The 15,060-nt window shown below is 45.8% G+C and overlaps 1 pseudogene; it reads left to right on the forward strand.

Annotated features, from left to right (window-relative positions):
- The first annotated feature begins 14,080 nt into the window (after positions 1-14,080).
- Positions 14,081-14,673, forward strand: LOC116883252 (annotated as a pseudogene).
- The last annotated feature ends 387 nt before the right edge of the window (positions 14,674-15,060 follow it).

Consider the following 15,060-nt stretch of genomic DNA (forward strand, 5'->3'; position numbering starts at 1 on the left):
TTAGCTTCTTTGATGAGCTGAGCAGTATCTTGTCTCAACTGGACTTTTCCTACAGTCTGAGAGGTTTGTCTTTAACAGTCCTATTCACTTTGTAAAAGAATTTGTTCTTGGAGAAGTTTGAATGATGCAATTGGGTGATATGCACTTCTCCCTAATTCTCCCCAAATACCCACTCCTCCTCCACACCCATCCCAGCATTTTGTCTCTTTTTTAACTAATTAAGACCAAGCCATGCTGCCCATACATTCTTGGATGTAGGGTCTCCCACTGGAGCACTGTCTACTTACCAGGGGCTCTCAGAAAAATCTCGTAGAAAACTGTCTCTCCCTCTCCCAGCAGCCTCCAGCAGTAGTACCACAGGGTTGGGATTCTGTGCCGAACTCTGATCCATCTCCATGCTGAATGTGTCCTGGTTTAAGCTCTGCGTGTGCTGTCACAACCAATGTAAGTTCGTGTGCGTGGCTGTCCTGTTGTGTCCCCAAGATTCTTTCCCTTATCATCATCTACTGCCTCAGGCTTTTATTGTGCTCCTGCCTCTCTTCTGCCACGATCTCTGAGCCTCTGGAAAAGAGGGTGTGGTGTCTAGGTTCCATTTAGGGCTGATCACTCTACAGTTTCTTATTCTCTACACCCTGGCCAGTTGTGGGTCTCTGTATCAGTCGCTACAATAGAAGCTTATCCGACCAGGGCTAAAAGCTGCATTGATATATGGACATGACAATATGTAGGAGTTGGCTTAATACGATGTCCTCTTAGTGGTATAATAGCAATAGGTCTCCCCCAAGGATCCATGGCCACTCTATATAAGCACTTTTGGCCTGATAAGGGTCTAATGTATGGGTTTCATCTCGTGGATAGGGACTCAAATCCATTTAGAAACTAGCTGGGCATGTCTTGTCAGGCCTGCTATTGTTGTAGCTTGCAGGTTCCGACAGCTGAGGAAGACTGGCGATTGCTTTTCTTCTCTAGTACCATACAGAACACCTTCCAACACTATGAGAGCTATCGAGTGAGGATGAAGCTTTCAGGTCAGTACCAGCTTGATTCTCCATGTTCTGTGACTCATGTATGTGACGCCGTCTTTAAGACAAGGTCTTTATAAGTAGCAGTGGCTGGCCTCACATTCAGAGACCCACCTGGTTTTGCCTCCCAAGCGCTGGAATAAAGGTATGTACAATTATACACAACCAACAATAGGGTCTTACCACGGTGTTCTGGAGGGTAACCAAGAGCATTGGCAATGTCATGAACTACTTGGGGTTTGTGGGACCTCACTTGCCATCAACTCCAAAAGAAATAACCAGTTTCTGGCGTTGGGTGTTTTATTTGTGAGCCTCTGGTGTCCAGTAGGAGCATGTTTGGAGGGTGGGTTTTCAACAGAAGAGAGATAGAGTGTATTGTATAAAAGAGTAAAGGGGAATAATGGATATAAAGGAAGGGATAGATTATAGTGGGACAGCAGAGGGCAAGGTAGAGTAAGGAAGGGTAAATAACACTAAAGAGCTTTCAAAAACTCATATAGAAATGTACTGCTACAGAAGCTTCCTAATACACACACACACACACACACACACACAAACACACACACTCACATATAAGCAGACAGATATACATTCACATTTGCACCCACACACAGACATATAATCACACACTCAGACAGATACACACACAACTCATATACAGATACACACACATTCACACACATACATACAAATACACAAATACATATACACACACATAGACAGATACACATTCACATGCACACACACACATGCATAGACACATACACTCACAACAGAAAGACACACACATTTGAGCACACACACACAGACACACACACATACCAATAGATGCACACACACTCACACACACACTCACACACACTCACACACTCACACAATGCACACACACACACACACTCACACACACACACACACCACACACACACATACACACACACACACACACACACACACACACACTCACACTCACACACACACACACACACATACACACACACACACACACACACACACACTCACACACACACACACACACACACACACACACACACACTCACACACACTCACACACACACACACACACACACACACACACACACACACACACACACACACACACACACACACACACACACACACACACACACACACACACACACACTCACACACACACTCACACACTCACACACTCACACTCACACATCTTGGGTGTTTTACATTGCTTGATCATGTTTAATACACTACATGATGGTTGGTCTTCACTGCCAGCTTGACTGGGTTTTAGAATTAAAAAGAGACACATTCTAGACACATCCATGAGGCTAAGTCCAAATAGGTTTCCGTGAGCAGGGAGGAACCACCCTGACAGTGACGTCCTTCTATGGATTTAATGTTCAAAAACTTAAAAGGCACACATGACATGAACACAGCATTCACCTCTCTCTGCTTCCTGACTTCCCTGGGACACCTCAGCCCCAAGTCCACTGAGGTTTCCCATCAGGAGAGCTCAGTGTTACAAAAAGAGTTTATTCCAACCCAAACTGTGACCATGGGTTCCCTCCTGGCTTCTCTTAGGGTACGACTTGAGGAAACCTACCATGATAGATACTCTTCCTACCAATGAGATGTCTGTCTCCTAGGACTCTGGAATTGTCTTCTCTTTTCCTCTTCTTTCGGTTTTTGACTCAGGGTCTCATGCTAACCTCACACGCATGATGTTTACGTCTTAACTGCTGGAGTTCTGGGTTTACACCATGTGCCACCATGCCTAGCCCGACTTCCTACTTCAGTTTGCTGCTTCCAGCATATCTGCTTGATATTTTTAAAAGACATCTCAAATCTAATTACTCATTGCCATCTTTTTTTTTTGTTCCAGAATCCCAGCTCTCAAAAAATACTACCACCATTCACATGTAAGTCCATCCCAACTTTGTTTGTTTGTTTTCTTGCCTTTTGGTTTTTAAGGTGGGATTTCACATAGCCCATGTTGGCTGCAAACTCTGTATGTAGCTGAAGATGACCCTGAGGTCCTTGATCCTTCTCCTCCACGTACCTGGTTCCAGGCATATCCCATCCCTGGCTCCCTGGGCCATTCGTCACATCTGTCCTTCTCAGTCAATATCGGATCTGTTCATAAGTGTTTTCATTTCTCTCTCTCTTTACATATAGCAGAGTGTCTTAGTCAGAGCTTCTATTCCTGCACAAAACATCAGGACGAAGAAGCAAGTTGGGGAGGAAAGGGTTTGTTCAGCTTACACTTCCACATTGCTGTTCATCACCAAAGGAAGTCAGGACTGGAACTCAAGCAGGCCAGGAAGCAGGAGTTGATGCAGAGGCCATGGAGGGATGTTACTTACTGGCTTGCTTCCCCTGGCTTGCTCAGCTTGCTCTCTTATAGAACCCAGGACCACCAGCCCAGGAACAGCACCACCCACAATGGGCTGGGCCCTCCCCCTTGATCACTAATTGAGAAAATGCCTTACAGCTGGGTCTCATGGAGGAATTTCCTCAAGAGAGGCTCCTTTCTCTGTGATAACTCCAGCTTGTGTCAAGTACACACACACACACACACACACACACACACACACACACACACACAAACAGCCAGTACACAGAACCTGGAATCTCTTCCTCTGCTTCTGTTGCCAGATCTGTCTGTCTGTCTATCTACTTACCTTTTAGCTACTATTCATGATCAATCACTTATTTACCTTATATTGCTAATAATCTGTTTAATCTAATCTTATCCTGTGCCTATCACATATCTACCTCTCTCTTATCTATCAAATATGTCTATATTGTCTATCAATCATTTATCTATCTTTCTACATACAGGTTTCTTCATTTTTTAGACAGGGACTTTCTATGTAGTTCAAGATGGCCTATAACTTGCTTTGAATCCCCTCTGGCCTTGAACTTCTATCCTCCTACCTAAGCCTCCTGGGTGTTGGGATTACAGGTAGGAGACACCATTTCTGGCTAGCTTAAGAGACTGGCCTTAAGCTCCTGTGCACGAGTAATCCTCCTGCCTCAGAATTCTGAGTAACTGAGAATATGGCGTACACCACTCTGCCTGGTACTTTTGTCCCGCTCGATTTTTCTCGGCTAACTCCCTGAGGTCACCTAGTGTGCGTCCTATTAGATGAGACGGGATACAGACGACTTCTCGACCTGCAGCAGAAGATGACCTCAACCTCCTTGATCCTCCTCCTTCACTGCCCTGTACAGTTTAGTATTTCTCTGCCAAGTGCTTCGCCAACAGTTGCTGTAGTGAGTCACTTCCCTTTCTGATCTCACCTCAGGCCAGGAAGTTAACAGGGAAGCCTGCAATATTAGAAGGTGGCAGCAGATGGCACTGTAGGAAAAGGATTAGCAAATTAGAGCCCAAACTGAAGTGTCTAGAGTGGATGCATCTGGTGATATGGGTGTCGAACGGCAAGCACCTCGTGCACATCCCCAGATGTTTCCCCTCTGGACACTTCAGCTCAGAGAGGCACTGTCTGTGGGACCCCTTCATCCTTTCTCCGGACGTTCACACAATCCTCAGAAACTGGAAGAAACTTCGTGATAGACATTTCATGCTGGTGACCAGGAAAACAAAGCCATTCTGTGGCTGGTGTTCCCATCATAGACTCGGAACACACACATCAATGTCACTCTGCAAAGTCTCTGTGGTTGTAAACAAGGGGGTCACAGACAATGCTATCACAACACAAATACCTTAGATACTGTCTTAACGGAAATGTTCATACCATGATTCAGTTTCTAGAACTGATAATGATTGGTTCTCTTTGGGGTTAAATTGAAAGACTGTGTTTAGAATGAGACCCCCTACTTTTTGCAAAGCCTCCGTTTTACGGTACCTGGAGAGAATGCTGTGTGTTCCTTCCAAGAGGAGAATGGCGGGGGGTGGGGGTGGTTATTGCCCAAACACTCTTGGTGGAATTTTTCTGTACATTCTTCTTAAAGGGAGAGGACATTAAACAGACTAGAACAGAGAAACAAGGATGTGATGATTTGGATATCCTTGGCCTAGAGAGTGGCATGATTAGGAGGTGCGACCCTGTTGGAGTAGGTGTGTCACTGTGGGTGTGGGTTTTAAGACCCTCGTCCTAGGTGCCTGGATGCTAGGCTTCTCCAAGGTGCCTTTGGGACAAGAGGTGGGACTCTAAGCTCCTCCAACCCTGTCTGCCTGGATGCTGCCATGCTCCATCCTTGATGACAATGAACAGAACTTCTTCACCTGTAAGCCAGCCCCAGCTAAATGTTGTCTAAGAGTCATTTTGCTCATGGTGTCTGTTCACAGCTGTAAAACCCTAAGACAAAGGTGTTGAAAAGAGAATCAAAGTTTCATTTTCACTCACAGGACACAGTATCTAAAAGGTGTAAACAATCAATCAAACAACTAGGGATGTGGCCCAATGGATGAAGAGCTTGACTAGCACGCACTGAGCCACAAGTACAGACCCTACACACTGTGGAGCTGAAAGAGGAGACGAACCTCTGCGCGTGCAGAATGAGGTCATTCCTACAGCAATCTCTGTTCCCCAGATACTCCGGTCTGTGACGTTTCTGTCCTCAGTTCTGTGCATCTCACCATTGTTCTTGGGGAGATGCCAGACTGAGTCCCTCTTAGCCACTAGTTACATTTTCCTTCCATACTTCATCAGATATTCAAACCATGAGCCTGCCCCAAAGGCTCCTGTGTTGAATCTGCTTCCTGGTCTCCAGATGGTGGTGCAATTGAGAAACAGTTGGATCGTGGTGGTCTAACCGCTCAATGCTCCATTGAAGATCCATTTTCCTGAAAAATGATACAATGTCATGCTTCTTTGAGGCTGACTAAAACTCTGTCTTTCTGCATTTGTCTGTGGATGGACATCTATGCTAATTGCATGCATTGGCTGTTTAATATGAGGCAACAATAAACATGGGTACAGCCATATTGTTGTACTTTAACCTAGCTCTCCAGGTGACCAGAACTGCCAAAGTTCCCCCTTTCCATTTTTGAGAAACTTTCATACTCATTTCCATTTTGGTCCCACTAATTTACATTCTTAGCAACTTTGTATAAGATGCCTCCCTCCTCGGCACATGTCATAGATAGCATGCATTCTTTGATTTTTTTTCATGGTAACCATTCTGACCAGTGAAATGGAATCTCGGTGCAGGATTTTACTTGTTTGGGGATAGTTTGAGACAGGGTCTGACTATGTTTGCCAAGATTGCTGCAAATCCACAGCAACCCTCCTGCCTTAGCCACCAGAATCCTGGGATTACAGGCATAAACCACTGTGCCCAGTTACAAGGCAGTTTTGATTTGCATTTCCAAAAGGTAGCATCCACAGTTTGCTTGGATAGAACTGGTTCCATTGGAGCCCATGAACTGTCAGATATGAGAATCAAACAATTATACACAAACATTTCCCTTAATTTTTAGTTAATTCAAGTTGATAACTTAAGTTTCATCTTTTATGAATATTTTAATGAAACCTAAGAAAGCATAGGACAAATGACTGACGACATCATGTTCAAGCATGAGGTCCTCTACCTATCTATTTATCAAGCAGCAGAAACATAAGTGGGCAAATTAAATTTAACTCATTGCCTGCTTGATATAGGGAAGCTTCAAAATGTGGGTGACTTTTCTGTTTTCTCAAAACACACAGTTTCATGTTGTCTTAGTCAGAGTTTCCACTGCTCTGAACAGACACCGTGACCAAGACAACTCTTATAGAGAACAACATCTAACTGGAGCTGGCTGATAGGTTCAGAGGTTCAGTCCATTATCATCAAGGTGAGAGCATGGCAATATCCAGGCAGGCATGGCACAGGCATGGATCAAGTTCCATCTTGATCCAAAAGCAGTTAAGAGAAGACTAACTCCTCTAGGCATCTAGGAGAAGGGTCTAAAAGCCCACACCTACAAAAACACAGTTCCTCCAAAAAGACCACACCTACTCTAACAAGGCCACACCTCCTAGTTGTTAATAGTGCCACCCCCTGAGCCATGCATATTCAAAACACTACACACATGTATTAAAGAAACCCACACAGCACTAGGTAACAAAAGTGAGAAGGTCGGGGTTGGGGATTTAGCTCAGTGGTAGAGCGCTTGCCTAGCAAGCGCAAGGCCCTGGGTTTGGTCCCCAGCTCTGAAAAAAAGAAAAAAGAACAAAAAATGAGGTCACAAGTTCTAGGTCACCCTAACCTCCGGGACTGTCTAGGCTACATATCAAGACCTGGTCTAACTCTACCTCAAATGTACATTGGTACAGGTTTTATTTATTTTCAATTTTTATTGTATTTGTAAATTCAGTGTGTGTGTGTGTGTGTGTGTGTGTGTGTGTGTGTGTGTGTGTGTAGCCACCCACCACATGCTGTAATGCACATATGAAAGTCAGAGGACATAGGAGTGAGGTTTTTTCCTTCCACCATGTATGTCATGAGGATTGAACTCAGGTCACTAGGCTTGACAGCAAGGATCTTTATCCACAGAGCCATCTCACTGGCCCTGGGGACCATTTCTGTCTACTGTGGAGAGGAGAGCTTCCAGGGCCTGATGGTTCCTTTTGATGCTCAACTCAGAAACTCCGTGGAAAAGCTGGTCTGTCACAAAATTGTATTTTGAAACTGTAAAATAAGAAGAATCCTCTTTTCTCCCCGGAAATAATCAGAAGATGACAATAAAGAACAATGTTACCCTAACACAGAAGTTAACCTGCTGCTCTGCGTCCTTCGAGGAGACCAAGTGAAGCTTGTAAAGAGTGCAGGACTGTTCCAGGGCTGGAGGTGGGACAACATAGGATGAAAAAAGAATCTATTAGAACACCAAAGAATCCATTAAAACACCAGTCAAATCACACAGGAATTTCTGGGTTTCTCCACCAAAAACTGAGTTATTTGGAATCCAAACTTTGATTTATTTTTTTTAAGATTATTTATTTTATTTATGAGTACACTGTCGCTGTCCTCTGATAAACCAGAAGAGGGCATCAGATCCCATAACGGATGGTTGTGAGCCACCATGTGTTTGCTGGGAATTGAACTCATGACCTCTGGAAGAGGAGTCAGTGCTCTTAACCACTGAGCCACCTCTCCAGCCTCCCGACTGTGATTTCTTAGATTCAAATTCCTTTTGTGTTTTCAAATCATCTCCCCAGGTCTGAAGAGTCTGCTCAGTGATTATGAGCGTTCTCCTGCAGAAGACTTGGTTTGGTTCTCACCACCCACATGAAAGTTCACAACTACTGTCTGTAACTCCAGTTCCAGGGGATCCAATGCTCTCTTCTGACCTCCATGGGCACTGCACGCGTGTGATACACATACAATCATGCAGGCAAATACTTAAACATATAAAATAAAAGTAAATAATCTTTTTTTTTTTTTGGTTCTTTTTTTTTGAGCTGGGGCCGAACCCCGGGCCTTATGCTTCTTAGGCAAGCGCTCTACCACTGAGCTAAATCCCCAACCCCAGTAAATAATCTTTAATCATTTTTCATTAGGGCTGGAGAAATAGCTCAGTGGTTAAGAGCATTTGTTGCTTTTGCAGAGGACCAGGTTCGATTCCCAACCCCCAAATGGTGGCTCACAACCCCAGAACACAGTGATCCAGCAGTGTACACGTGGTGCACGCACACGTACAAAACATCCATATACATAAAACAAAACAAATCTTTAAAATATATTTTCTCAAGGACAGAATTTTTAATTTACGGTGACATCTTGTATGCCCTGGAGTGTTTGTAAATGTTGAATGTTTTAGATGAAGTATTAGTAATTTTTAGACGGTGTATTAGTAATTTTCTCATTGCTGTAACCAACAAAAATCAACGAAACAGAGGACATTTGATTCATAGCTTAAGAGGGTACTTCAACCAGCAATGGTGATACGTCCTTAAATCCCAGCACTCGGGAGGGGAGGCGAGGCAGATCTTGGTGAGTTTGAGCCCACCTGATCTGAATAGTGAGTTCCAGCACAGTCAGGGATATGAGGAGAGACCTTGTCTCAACAAACAGGCAATACAGGAAGGGACTCTATCCATCACTGTGGGGAAGGGATGGCAGCAGGATCTTAGGAGGTGGTCACACTGTTGGTCACACAGTCAGGAAGCAGAATGGACAGTAAGTAAGGCCAGGCTATGAAACCTATCAACCTGTCTCCCGACCCACTCCCTCAGCAAGGACAGGCACCTAAACACTTCACAGCCTTCCAAACAGCACCACTGGCTGGGGCTGACCGAGTGTTCAAACACATGAGCGTGCCTATGACGGACGTTTCACATTTAGATCATCACACACAGCCAAGCCAATAGATGCAGATGTGTGCAGGTGGATACTTTACAAGGCTGGAATTACCCCTACACATTTGAAGACCGGCTGCTGGCACTGAGTTAGAGCCTCAGTAAGCCAGCCTCCAATGCCTTCGTTGAGAGGATATTTGTACTGCAACAGTAGTCACTGAGATACAGGTGTGGTGAGAGCACAGTTTTTGCATACAAATCTCTGTGCATGGAATGGTGCAGAGAGAGAGAGAGAGAGAGAGAGAGAGAGAGAGACAGAGAGACAGAGAGAGACAGAGACAGAGACAGAGAGACAGAGACAGAGACACAGAGACAGAGACACAGAGATAGAGACACAGAAACATACAGAAAGAGACAGAGACACACAGACAGAGACAGAGAATACAACATGAAACGAAAGCTGCATTACTACTTGTGTAGATTTTAAACTTAACTTTTAATTGAAGTTACCCTGTATAAATTTTAAACCATGCAAACAATATTTTTTAAGCAATGGAAACAGGCCAAATTCAAAGAGTGGCTGGTTCTAGGGACAGAAGGAGGGAACAAGGCTAGAAAATGAAAGGCAGAGGTTTAACCTTATCTCCAGTGACCTCAGGTTCCCTTAGACACCCGTCTGCATTCTACTGAGTGAAGCAGCAGTGTTTATGATATTTCTCTGTCTCTGTTCCTATAACCTTAAATGCCTTTGGATTGCAAATGCTTACACTAACTGAGAAATACCATAGAAGACTGTAAGAAGCTAGTAAGTGTTTATTAGGTGTACCTTTCTCCTGGAGTGAAAGGGTGAATACATAGGAAACCGAGCCACTTTAACTACAGCCTTCAAGAGCTGAGGAAACCGTTGAAATGTTGCTCTCAAGAGGCTGGAGCTGGCCAGAAAGCAACCAGGAGCTAGAGGTGTGCAAGGGTGCAAGGAATCCCTTCCTCCTGCCTTTATCCTTTTATATTATATATATAATTATATATATTTAATTTTGTGTGTATGTGCCCTCTTATATATGCTCACACAGCACAGCACATGCAGGAGCCCTCAGAGGTCAGAGGAGTCACCAAGTCCTCTGAAACAGGAAGTACAAACAATCATGAGTCACCATGTGGGTGCTGGGAACCGAACCCAGATCTTCTGCAAGAGCAGGAAGTTCTCTTAACTGCTGAACCATCGCTGTGGACAAGGTTCAATTCAGACTCACACTCATGAGAGAACAGTATGAAGCCTCGGTGCTTGTCGGAAAGAAGTAATCTGAGGCAGAACACGGAGATGTCGGAAGGAGAGCAGACTTGATTCGAGTCTTTAAACAGTCAGGCTTGTGAGAAAAAGCTGCGGTAGAAAAATCAGGTTTCCCTTTCGTCCTTTTGGTGATAGGAATGCATTTTATTTCAAGCGCCAGTAAGCACTCTTCGTATTTCCGATGTGTTAACCCCTCTATCATTTCCATAATGTCTTTCAGGTACGAGACTGCCACATCTAATTTTAGTGCACGTTGGAACTTCCCGTGCAAAATATCACGCATTAATTTTATTTACAAATAGGAATTAATGTTTAAATATAATTATAATCTGGAAGGATAAGTCGGAGCAAGGAGAAGCAAACATAACTCCGTTGTCACCTTTGCATACTTACTGTGGCTTCCGGTTTACTCTTCGGATGGGATCCCTGCGTATGGGAACCGGTGGCTGTTTCTTGTGCCTTTCCTTGGGTTCTTTTCCTTCTGTCTGTTTGCTTTGTCTTATTCTGGTGTATTGGTTTTTGTTCTGTTTTACAATTTACTTTATTTAATCCCTTAGAAGCCTGTTTATTTTCTAATGAGAGACAAGAAGGGAATGGATCCAGACAGAAGGTGAGGTGAGGAGGAACTGGGAGGAGTAGACAGAGGGGAGACTGTAATCAGGATACATTAGATGAAGAAAAAAACCTATTTCCAATGAAAGAAAAAATGGAATATTTTTTCCAGTGTATGGGGTATGCATTCAGAGTTAGGGATAAGAGGAGGATCGTGGGGTGGAGACACAGAAAGTTAAAAATGCTCCAGCCCTGAGCAGGTACAACTGACTTCCTCTCCACAGACAACCGGCTTCCTGTCCACAGACAACCGGCTTCCTCTCCACAGACAACTGACATCCTCTCCACAGACAACTGACTTCCTCTCCACAGACCACTGACTTCCTCTCCACAGACCCCTGACTTCCTCTCCACAGACCCCTGACATCCTCTCCACAGACAACTGACTTCCTCTCCACAGACCCCTGACTTCCTCTCCACAGACCCCTGACTTCCTCTCCACAGACCACTGACTTCCTCTCCACAGACAACTGACTTCCTCTCCACAGACAACTGACTTCCTCTCCACAGACCACTGACTTCCTCTCCACAGACCACTGACTTCCTCTCCACAGACCACTGACTTCCTCTCCACAGACAACTGACTTCCTCTCCACAGACAACTGACTTCCTCTCCACAGACAACTGACTTCCTCTCCACAGACCACTGACTTCCTCTCCACAGACAACTGACCCTCTCCACAGACAGACAACCGACTTCCTCTCTACAGACAACTGACTTCCTCTCTACAGACAACCGACTTCCTCTCCACAGACAACCGACTTCCTCTCCACAGCCTGGCTTGAGGGTCTTTAGGGAAACACTTTACCTGTGCAGGCAATTTCAGTGGTTTGTTGAGACAAGGTCTCATATAGGCTTGGCTATCCTAGAACTTGTCACAGAGGTCCATCTGCCTCTGCCCAAGGGCTGGGATTAAAGGTGTGTGCAACCCACCAAGCCCGGCTGCTTAAATGAGTTGGAAGGTCTTGACTCTTGCCGGAAGCAAGCACAATGCAGATCTGAGGGCGAGGCCTCTCCTTCCCTTCCTGTGCCCCTTGATTGTCCATCGTCTGTCCTGCCTCAGGAGGCTGAGTCAGCATAAAAATGCTAAGATATGCAGGATCTAAATAGCTGTTCTTGTTTCCCTTTAGATTTGTGTGTGTGTGTGTGTGTGTGTGTGTGTGTGCGCACGCGCGTGTGCAGTGGCATTAGCATGGTGGTCCGAGGACAAGTGGAAGCGGCTCATCCCTCCGTCCTGGGTGTCCCTAGAATAAACTCAGTGCCTCAGTCTTAGCAGCAAGTGTCTTTATCCACTGAGGCGTCTCCTCCGTCCTGCTTTGTAGCTCAGGCCTTCCTCGGGCCCTCTGTGTAGCAGGGGAAAGTTTTGAATGTCTGAGCCTCCTTCGTCTTCCTCTCAAGAGGGTCAATTACCTCCCAAGAGCTTAGACTCCATGCCTGGCTCAGGGTGTGTAAAACTGAATCCCTCTGTGAGTTAGCTTGTAGCTAGGAGAGAATTATGAAAAAAGTACAAGGGTTTTGAGAGTAATTCTGTGACTGCTGTGCACACCCAGAAGACGGTTGTTCCAGAAATACAGGGAACACAGCTCTTCCACGGCGTCCTCACCAGCAAGTGCTCAGCGGCCGGAGAATCTATTTTCGTGCTGCTGTGTCTCAGGGAGAAACCAGGACTGTTTCCAGCAGCAGCAGTTGAGGCTCTAACCCTGGTCTGCACTCGCTCACTCACCAAAGATGGGCTTCCCCGTCCTCCCCCACCACAGTGCCCCTCCGCTCAGGGACGACGCTGGCAGATGTGACACCTGTCCTTCTGACTCCCAGTTAATTTATTCCCAGACAGGTGGCTACGTGTTTTCTCTACATAACGGGGAGAAGGGGGATCACCGTGTGTCTTGCGTTATCCACAGGAGTCAGAGGTGCTTTCCTTTCAGGCCGTGACTCATTTGAAAACACGAGGAGAACCTTGACCTTCACGCATTTGCTGTGATTTTAAAAGCACGATCACCTCCTGCCCGCTTTGAAGAGGAGTTGAACGCCAGACTTGATCAGTAGGACTTTTCCTTCCAGAGGAAAACACCCTGGAAGGCCTGAGGGTAACACAGTTACAATGGCTCTGCTGAAAGAAAAGTTATTTCAATCACAAGTGGCTGACTGTTGTCTTCATAAATCCCAGTTTCTCCGTGTGTAAAACAAGTACTTCAACAGCCGTCTCTGTTTCCTTCGGCCTTGCCTGCGTGTCTATAATTTGTTTACTAATTTTCTTTTTAAAATATTTTAAAACAACATAATTTTTATTGTTTTATTTTTAAGTGCGCGCATGTGTGTGTGCGCGCTCGCGCGCATGTGCGCGCGCTCACATGAACGAAAACGCCTGTGGATGCCAGAGGCATCAGATCTCTCTGGAGCTGGGAACAATGGGCAGTTATCCCCGTGTAAGTGTTGGGAACCAAACCCATGTCTTTTGCAAGAGCAGTGAGTGCCGTTAACTACTGGGCCGCCTCCCAGTGCCTCGCCTCTTTATTTTTGTACTGAGAATCGAACCCAGGGCTCGTGTGTGTTGGGCAAGCACTCTACCACTGAGCTACAGCCACGGCCTAATATTTTAGAGTTAGCGTGCTTGGAATGTGTTAGGGGCCTTTTAAGAAGAAAGAAAAGACAACGTAACTCAACTCGTATCGGGGTAATCAAAACTGCATAACGTTATTGCCTCCTGAAGCCTCTGTATTACGGCAACCCCATCACGGGGAGATACTGAGAGAAATGTATTCAAGATCTGAATGAGAAAAACCGCTGAAGGAAATCACAGGAAAGACAGTCCACGTCCATGGATAAGACTTAACCTGGTTAAGACACCCCACCCCCTCTCTGTCTTCTCTACCCTGGGAGCAGCTCTTCTGCCTTTGCCCCTCACCCCTGAAAAACGTATGCCTGCTCCAAGTTCGTCTCTACCCGCTCCCCGATCAGGAGCGCCTCTCAGCTGCTGAGTCGTCCGCTCTCCGCAGTGGAGTTGAAGCGACCACAGATGCCCACAGATGAGGGCCCCAGCTGCTTGGCGGTCCAGCGGCCTCTGACCTCACTTATCCCTAGCCCACAGCCTCCAAACCAGCGCCATTTCAAGGGACATCGACACAGCTGCCAAGTTCATTGGACCTGGGGCTGCTACAGTTGGGGTGGCCGGCTCTGGGGCAGGAATTGGACTGTTTTGGGGAGTCTCATCATTGGCTATGCCAGGAACTCTTCTCTGAAGCAGCAACTCTTCTCCTATGCGATTCTGGGCTTCACCCTCTCTGAGGCCATGGGGCCCTTTTGCCTAACGGTGGCCTTCCTCATCCTCTTCGCCATGTGAAGCAGCTGTCTCCAGCTCCACCTCCCATGGTTCTTCCGTGTCTCGTCTGCCCCGTGTGTTCCTTTTCCTGTGCCTCCCCAAGAAGTCTGGGGAAAGTGCTTGGCTCAGGGTTTGACAGAGAGAAGACAAATAAATACTGTATTAATAAGAAAAAAAAAAAAAAACATGGTCAAGACATTCCTCCCAACTTGATCTGGAAGATCCAGTGTGATTCCAGAAGTCGACTTCTTCATGAGTATTTACAAACTGATTCAAAGATTTTATATGGAAAAACCAAAGGAGACCAGAGTGGCCGACAGGAAATTGACTAGGGACAAAGCCGGAGTGCTGACTCAGCTTCAAGCCTTCGTGTGAGGCTCCAGGAATGAAGACAGCATGGAATGGATGACTGAATGAAGGTACAGAGAGAGCGCCTGTCAGGATATCCACGTACACACGGCCAGCTGCAGCAAAGCCGACACAGTAAAGAAAGGGGCGACACACCAGACAGGACTGGACACGGTCACTGGGCAGTTTGTGCCACACTGAGGTACAGTTAATATTAAAATGAA

Source organism: Rattus rattus, chromosome 14 (genome assembly GCF_011064425.1).
Source record: "Rattus rattus isolate New Zealand chromosome 14, Rrattus_CSIRO_v1, whole genome shotgun sequence".
Taxonomy (NCBI): Eukaryota; Metazoa; Chordata; class Mammalia; order Rodentia; family Muridae; genus Rattus; species Rattus rattus.